At 38.4% G+C, this 8,406-nt stretch overlaps 1 long non-coding RNA gene across 1 annotated transcript; it reads right to left on the bottom strand.

The window, feature by feature from the left end:
• Positions 1–5,463: 5,463 nt before the first annotated feature.
• LOC120436906 lies at positions 5,464–7,995 on the bottom strand. Its single transcript, XR_005610653.1, has 2 exons — positions 7,842–7,995; positions 5,464–6,090 (listed from the first exon to the last, which is right to left on the bottom strand). It is a non-coding gene; the product is annotated as an uncharacterized LOC120436906 (long non-coding RNA).
• Positions 7,996–8,406: the final 411 nt, after the last annotated feature.

Genomic DNA, 8,406 nt, shown 5'->3' with positions numbered 1-8,406 from the left:
CTGGTTTATCATTCTTTCGCCTTTGTACAAATCCAAGCTGGTTTAGAAGAGGAAGCACATCTTTTCCTTCATTTGGACCACTCACCAACCTGCACAAGGCAGCAAAATCAGCCAGTGACATTTCCTCATATTCTGGTGTCTCAGGTCTGCATTTGTATTTATCACTCAAACTTGTCATCCAAATATTACAGCTGTCGTGTGTTGTGCTTTCCAGGTAGCTCATCGGGCGACTCATTTTTACTGGGTTATCATCTGTTGGTACAAATACAACACTGCGGGAACATTTTTTCATTTTTAGGCCACAGACTCGAGTCACACACTCCTGTGCGCTGATTTCTCTCTTTTTGAATAAGCCTGCATCACAGCTCTCATTTCATCACATTCATTGACCGTGTTTTATCAGAGTTGTCAATAACTGTCTTCAGGTATTCAGAGAGGCCAGATTCTTTCTTTCGTTATATATTTACAGAGATATTCTATACATGAATAGGCATTCAAAATTAATGAGACATCTAAATTAGAGTTCCAGGCTTCAAGCAGGTCTGGGTTGTAATTGTTGATCCAACAGTCCTTTGGGTCACGTTTCAGAATAAGAGCTGTTTTCTTGTTTATGTCTTGGAGGCATTGTTCATACTCATTCATTGTCAAGTTGCATCGTGACAGAATCTGCTCTATGGTGAGGGAAGCAACTTCAGGTTCCTTCAGCAGGTTCAACAAAGGTCTGAGTTTGGCTTTTGCAGCTTCAGTGTCTGAATCCTCATCCTGTCTCACAATCATTGTTCTTGTGGCTGGTGGTTTTGGAAACCCAAATCTACAACCAGAGTTCACACTCTTAAAGCATGTCTTTGTGTGGTTTTTGCTGTGCTTTTGCAGTTCAGTGACTTTTTTGTGCAGTTCAGGTTGTTTTTCTGGATCAGGGAGTTGAGCTGAGATGTATCTGTCCACAAAGTCACAGACAGTTTGGTCATCATCCACATCTACTTCTACCTTTTCTCTAATCCACAGCAACATGTGTATATGTGGACTACCTCTGTGCTGGAACTCAACTCTGTAAAAGTAATCAATGATTTCACCAAGGGGCTGTGCAGGAGAAAAAGCAAATCTCTGAACAAAGCCTCAACACGCTTATCAAACATTCGCATGGTGGTTACTGGATTTGATCTTAGAATTTCACACTTTTCTGACCAGTCCAGGGCTTCAAAATCAACCTCTTCACCTTGCTGTCTCTTTATTGCTTGAATCACTTCAGGCCATCTCATCTCAGCAGCAGAGAAAGTGACAAAGAACTGAGGTGTTCCTATTTGACGAACCATACTGAATAAATCTTTGGTAGTTTTCTGCCAGTAAGCTGGAGTTCCTCTGAGTGGCTGCATAAATCTGATTGCATCTTTATTTCTTACCAGCTTCTCTACTTCTGTCTTACTTTGTAACATTCCTGATGTGATTTTGCGTCCATCTTTGGTCATAGTTTTACCTTTCCTTAGCTGTATTGTCATGCTGGAATTAGCCAAGTGTATTTCAGTGACAAACTGTGAGAAAAACAGGTAATTTGTATCTTTAGCAAATCTTGCATCAATGTTGAAAAGCCTTGACTTGAAGTAAGCACTCGGTGTGAGCTTGAGACGTCTCTTTTCATCCAGTGTATTCTGACCAGTAGGAAACTGCACAGGAAATGCCATGGCTTCCAAATGAGGAGTTCTGAAGAAGCTAACAGGATTGTTTCTTTCTGCAGGAGCCACACAATATGTGTTATCAGTGAAAGAGAGAATCTCTTCTGAAATGTCAACAGGCTGCAGACAACTTTCTAGAGCAAAACCTCCATTGTTCAAATCACTTTCTGGTTCATCTGGATTTTGTTCCTCTGGTTGTTCATCACAAGATTGCATATTAATATCTTGTTCACTTTCAGACTCACTTTCGCATAAAAGGGCATCTTTTTCATAGTTGTCAATTTCCATTAAATCTGCTTCATCATAATCATCACTTGCCATGCTGGCTTCATCACTGCTGTCATCATCAGGTAACGTTGGATCACAAAGCAATGCATCATCTCTGATAACAATATCTGTGTACTGTGGGTGAATTTGTTTGAGTTTACGCAGGGCTTGGATCAGTTTAGACCAGGTGACAGTCTGGAACAGCTGATGGCCTTTGTAGCACAGTCGTCTTTTCAACTTGATCCTCATTATCTGTGATTGGCTTCTGAGCCGAGGTAAAGAGTCAACTGTTTGTTGGACCTCAGATGGTACACACACCACATTACCACGTATGAGTCTCTGTCTCCCCTTTGGAAGAGGAATAATCTTAGCAAATGGTATGCATTTGGCAATCAGATGTCTCTCCAGAATGTTGAGATCACACAGTTCAGCTGGAATATCCTGCAGTTCTAAACCATTGACAGCAGCAAGCCTGGGCATGCATCCACTTTTGAGGGAACTGTGACACGTGTGACAGATATACTCCTTTTTTCTCTCAATAGGAAAGTTGCAGTGATCATTACATGCTTCATCACACATATGAACAAATTTACCAGTTAGACACTGATGAGCTACAGTTTGGTGTTTTGAGTAATTTTCTCTTTTGCAGATTTTCACCTGATTAGGAAAAGAAGCTTTTAGACAAACAGTACAAACATAAGATGGTGCTGATTTAATGTTTGATCTGAAACGAGATATGGCCTCATTCATTAAAGTGTTATCTGGATGACACTGTAAACTCTCAGCTGGTCGATGCATCTGGCGATATTTCCGTTTTATGTTCATTGCACATCTGATATTATGCATCTGTCTGAAAGAAAAACCGTTCCAATATTTTACTCTCATTCTTTCTCTCATATTGTCCTTGTGTTGTTGCTGAAATTGTCTCTCTTCTCCATAACGCTTAGTCATGTAAGATAGTTTTTTCTTTTTAAATTCTTCGCTTTCTTTATATAGGTTAGAAACATATGACCTCATGTAAGCTTTATGTTTCTCTCTGAATTCAGCACAAGTTCTGTATATTCTTCTTATACGCTCTTTCTGCTTTTCTCTGAATAGGGGAGACTCTCTATATGTTCTTGTTATACGTTCCTTCTGCTTTTCTCTGAATAGGGGAGACTCTCTATATGTTCTTGTTATACGTTCCTTCTGCTTTTCTCTGAATAGGGGAGACTCTCTATACGTTCTTGTTATACGTTCCTTCTGCTGTTCTCTGAATAGGGGATTGTCTTTATATGTCCTTATGACACATTCTCTTTTTCTCTCTCTCATTTTAGCACTTTCTCTATACATCTTTCTAAAATGTTCTCTCTGTTTCTCCTTATAGGTAGCATTTAATTTATACAGTTCATTTTTGTACAGACTCCTTTTCTGTCTCTGATCAGGATCATTACACTTCCTGGTTGAATTTTTTTTTTCTTTGTCTTGAAGCTTTCATCAAACCTGTACATCTGCCTTTCTTTCTTTTTCTGATTTTCCTTTCTCTGTGGTAGTTTTTCTTGGGCTAATATTCTTCTCCTTATTTTTCTCTTTTGCTGTTTATTATATTTCAGCAGTTTTTGTGAAAGTTCCTCTGTTGTCTTAGTTAAACAGGAGGCAATGTTTGAATCATTCTGAGGAACAGAATCTGATGTTACCTGTGTTTCTCTCACAGAGGATGCAGGTGTTTCTTTTTCTAAATACTCAGAAGGAAGATGGTTGTTTTCAGTAGCAGCTGTCTCATTTGAATAATCCACTCTGGATGATGTCACTTCAGTGGTTAAAGTGTCTCTCACAGTCTTCTGTGTCTGGTCAGTAGATGTTTGGGAGTTTATTTCATGAACAGCTTCATTTAAAGCTGGTGCTGGAACAGTTGTAGCTGTTTGTCTGTTTTCATCAGCATCTCTTTGGTCAGCAGCGTTTCCACTGTGAAACTCGACAGGCTGTAGCTCATAAGTGCAGGATGGGGCGATGCTAAACATTCGGTACAAACGTTTGATCCTGTCAATCATGTCGTTGAGACATGTGAATCTTAACATGACTGCAGTTCCACCACTTACACTTAGCGACAATGGCATACCAGTAGACTTACGTGGGTGAGGGTCAAAATATGCATATTCACCTGAAGTCAGCCTGCAAACAGCGATGACTGTTCCTCCCATGACTAGCAAAGCGTAGCGAACGTCTGAAGCCAAACACTGTAGTCCTTGTTCAAGGCTCAGAAGGTGATCTGTACCATCAAATGTGCCGTAATGAGCTAACTGAGACATGTCGACTTGATACTCGTGTCTGCGGCTGGTGACCACTGTGGGAAGCTCATCAGTGGCTAGAAACACGCTGTTCACAAACCTCTTTCTGGCATCTGAATGCATGGCATGGCCTTTGTCCAACACACGGTTTAGATCTGCTCTGGTAATAAATTCATCCTCGTGTAAGAATGACAGGAAAACCAAACTGTTAGCCATGCATTGCTGATTCCGGTACTTTACATACCTAGGAGAAGCCTGGCTTCACTCGGGATGACACAGATACTACTCACTGCTGTGTTTGTACACGACTTTCACTGTTTGTAACCTCTACATGAGACTGTCCTGGAGCTTGTTCATCATGCTGTGTTTGTACAGTTACCTGGGGTTCAGTCTGGATTACCTGCATACTTCAGGCTCTGGGACAGACACTGAGGAACACCTCTCTTTACCACATCTGCATAAGACACTGTGGCTGTCTGAACACTGCTCTGCACTTCAGTGCTGGGAAAAGTTGAAACACACACCTTTACCTGCTCACTGCTCTGAGAAACATTCACCTGTTCTTTCTCCTTCTGACGTCTAAGCTTCTGGGACTGAGACCTTTGACCTTTTCTTGGCATTTTGCTGAAGTACAACCTGGAGCTTATATGTGGTTATACACAAATATAAACAAAACTGAACCTTGAAACAGAGAAAAACGTATAACTCCTCAAGTTACTGTTAAATCTGAGAAATGTACTATTATACTACTTTAAAATGTTTTTATGAATATATAAATAGACGTTAAGCTGATTTGTACTCCAAACTCAAAATAAAGGAAATTCAAAGTTCTCTGGAAACAATTTGGTCCGTTTTATTGTAGCTCTTTTAGAAACTGTATAATTTCACTTATATATTTTTTTAACCAGACTGATAAATAAGTACAACTTCTGTAAGATGATATGCAGAATAAATCTCAATCAACAGGCTATAATAAAAGTCTTAGCTCTTAAGGGAGTTTATGTAAATCTTTCAGATATCTAAAATTTAAATCAAATATATGGAGCTTTGGTGGTGTGGTGATAAGATGACAGGTGATGAGGATTCTTCAGCTGGATGTTCTGCAGCAGTCAGGAAACAGGAAGTCTGGGTCCTCAGGCACTTCTCGATGACAATACTAACTGAATACTTACACTGAGTGACAAAATGGGTTTGTCCTTAAATAATAATACTATAAACTTGCAGTCAAATATTATAGCCAATGAAACAGACTAGCAAAATGTATTTGGATCTAATTTATTATTTATCTGAATGTATGTATTACAAAAGAACCAGATTATCTTATTACAAATAAACTTATAAAAAGGTGATATTTTATACAATGTATCAAAGTAAGCCAAACTAGCAGTGTTAATTCCAAAGTCTAATGCAAAATTAAAATGACTAATGTAGGGCTGTGTAAGTAGGTTCTACTATAAGTTCTACTGTACTGTAAATTCAACTTGTAATTTCCAGCAAAATGACTGAATGTGAGAGAGCTTAATGACAGGAAAGAAGGAGCAGTGAGAGCAGAGATCTCTCAGAATTCTGTAACAGATAGATCAAGTACTGGTAACTTGGATTTCTGAAAACTTGGATTCTGAAAACTTGGATTTCTGAAAACTTGGATTCTCAAATTAGATAGAGCAGTAGAGAGAGAGGGATACAAGATAGAATGGCTGTCAAATTAGATAGAGCAGTAGAGAGAGAGGGATACAAGATAGAATGGCTGTCAAATTAGATAGAGCAGTAGAGGATAGAGGGATACAAGATGGAATGGCTGTCAAATTAGATAGAGTCGGGAGAGTGATAGGATAGACAGAATTGCTTATAATGATAGAGAGAGAGGATCTTCTGGAGCAGGTCACCTGTAAGACACAAAAGGCCTGGAATTAGTCGTATTTCCAATATGCTTGGATTTACCATATTCTTCAGACTATATGGCACACCTAAAATCCTGTCATTTTCTCAAAAACATACAATGTGCCTAATGTATCAATTCTGGTTATGCTTACTGACCTCGAACGGGATTTCTGTGGTACACAGCGCTCAAAATTCTGTCAAATATTTTAGTAAGACTTCGGTAAGCTACAAAGCTGCGCTGCTTGATGTATTGTCAGAGCATTATGGCTACCATAGTCAGGACCCTCGATGGGTAATTTGTACGGTGCTTCAACATAACATTATGGTGTGTGTACAAAGACCTGGCACATGCTAAGAGACATGCTTATGAAGCAGATTTCAAACTGATCAACCCATGAAGAGTTTGATGGATTTGTGGATGAGGAATGAACTGAAAAAGTGAGTGTATTGTTCTGTATTTTATGTGTTACAACTGAACAGTGTTGAGAGAGTTGTTGTGAATGACTTGAATAAAGTTTGACTTATCTGACTGTTTTGTTTGGCTTAATCTGCCTTAAAAACAGACTTGTTTATTGACGTTATGCCTTATAATTTCAAAAATACAGTACATGTAGGGCTTTAAATACTAAAGAGTTCTACAGTAAATTATTAGACTGAACAGAATGACAATGTTTAACAAATGATGGTGGAACTGTTATAAGGACATTTTTGCGTTCTATTAAAACAATAAACTAAGTCTATAAACTCAAACCAAGACGTGCTGCTACAGTAACTTACTGTAAATATTATATGGTCCAAATAAACCCACACACTGAGGTTACAGCAGACAGTTTCAGGCCTCCTGCTTTAAACACTTTATATCCATTAAACTCAAAATTATTTATTGACTGGCCAAAAAGAACACAAACTTTCTCACATTTGCCTAAAAACATCTTGATGATCAGCAAGAGCTGTGCGGACTCACTGTACTAAACTGAATCTTCTAAAGTGAGAGAAATATTTCAGAAAAACACCAGCATTAAAGTCAAACATGGTGCCGTTACTGTGATGGTCCAGAGTTCCCTTACTACTTCAGGACCTACATAAACTCATCAGGTCCTGAGCTTAAGTTTAATCACACTTGGGATCTGAAGCACACAAGCAAGTCCAACGGAATGTCTTGGTGTAGACTAATCAGAATCTCGACTTTAGTGAAATTGAGATCCTTGAAATGATTTCAAAACACTATTTTGGACCTTAATTAAGACAACTGAAATTCAAACAGCAGTCGCCTTCTAAACTATCGGATTTGTGCCGTTCACACTGTCATACCATGATACCATCACTGATACCAACATGACAAAAAAATCTGATTTTTTGTCATGTTGTCATGTTTTGACTTCATGCTAATTCATAAGTGCAATGAGAGAGAAAATAAAAATCGATAGCTGTGGTGCTCTTAAGTGTTTAAGGTACCACCTATACTCACACTTAAACCCACAAAAATAAGGAGAAATCGAACAACTGCATAAAGATATCTCTGACATTTAACTATGTTTGGACTTGATAAGCCATCAAAAATTAAAATCAGACATTAATGGGCTATTAAACTTCATTGACATTTTCTGGGGCAGTCAGTGGTCCTGTGTGGGGGCTTTGCTGCTACAGATTCTAAATCCTGACTATTTGTCTTTGCCCATGAGTGAATGGCAAGATAACACAAATAGCCAAACTACTGTAAGTAAATTACTAAACATTACCATTACTGTCTACTTACCAGCAAAGGCAAAACCAAAGATCTGTTCACTCTGTGTAACAAAAGACAAAGAACAAAAATACAGGATCAGACAACTCCAATCAGCATTAGAGTCAATACTGCATCACTCTCTGTAGTCAAAAACATTCTGGAAACTTCTTTGTTTACCACAGCTGGAATACAAACAACAACAACTCTCCTCTGTTTTCTTTTTCTGCACCCTAATAAAGATTATCATCTTCATAAAGGTAATATGTAGTTTTATCCATTTGCAATAAGCCACACAAGTTTCTGAGTCATGTAATGCTCCAAAGTTTAGGTTCAGTTACATAAGAGAGTAGATATCGTAACCAATGATTTGCTACACCTAGCACTGCACACATCATCAAATGGTGATGTCACAATTTAAAAGTAGGCAACAATCACAAATGATAGCTTGTATGGAATGTTTGTAGGCTTTAACATTTGAGGTGGCCTGCATTCAAATTCTATTAACACAATAAAAACAAACAGAGTCTATAAACTTACACCAAGATGTGCTGCTACAATAACTTACTGTAAATATTATATGGTCCAACAAAACCAA

Source organism: Oreochromis aureus, unplaced genomic scaffold (assembly GCF_013358895.1).
Source record: "Oreochromis aureus strain Israel breed Guangdong unplaced genomic scaffold, ZZ_aureus HiC_scaffold_34, whole genome shotgun sequence".
Classification (NCBI taxonomy): domain Eukaryota; kingdom Metazoa; phylum Chordata; class Actinopteri; order Cichliformes; family Cichlidae; genus Oreochromis; species Oreochromis aureus.
The sequence above is the reverse complement of the archived record's forward strand: the minus strand, read 5'-3'. Positions and strand labels throughout refer to the sequence as shown.